The sequence below is a fragment of the Oryzias melastigma genome, linkage group LG11, assembly GCF_002922805.2.
Source record: "Oryzias melastigma strain HK-1 linkage group LG11, ASM292280v2, whole genome shotgun sequence".
Classification (NCBI taxonomy): Eukaryota; Metazoa; Chordata; class Actinopteri; order Beloniformes; family Adrianichthyidae; genus Oryzias; species Oryzias melastigma.
In genome coordinates, this window is record NC_050522.1 from 16155405 (window position 1) to 16155733 (window position 329).

Here is a 329-nt window from a genome sequence, read left to right on the forward strand (position 1 = left end):
ATTTTTTGTTTAAATCTTTCGTTTTTTTATGCACAATTTTTAAAAAATACTTATTGTTGCTCCAACTGAGCTTTAACAAGATGGACTTCAAACTCTTCCTACGTTGCTCCAAAATATGATTTCAAAAATAAAAGTCACATAATCAAAGTTTAAGAAATGTATACTTTCAAAAAACAGCAAAAAATACATATTTTTTAAAAAGATATGAAAAGTACATTTCTGCTGATTATTTTTTTAAACAGTGTTTTCAGCATCATTGGGATTAAATGAAATATCTCTTGAATATCTGTCCGTCCTGTGACCGAGCCTTTGTTTGCGATGGCATCACT

The 329-nt window shown here is 28.6% G+C and overlaps 1 protein-coding gene across 8 annotated transcripts in view; it reads left to right on the forward strand.

Annotated features, from left to right (window-relative positions):
* Positions 1-329, forward strand: part of spire1a (spire-type actin nucleation factor 1a) — a 29434-nt gene that overhangs the window by 22713 nt on the left and 6392 nt on the right. The window lies entirely within an intron of this gene.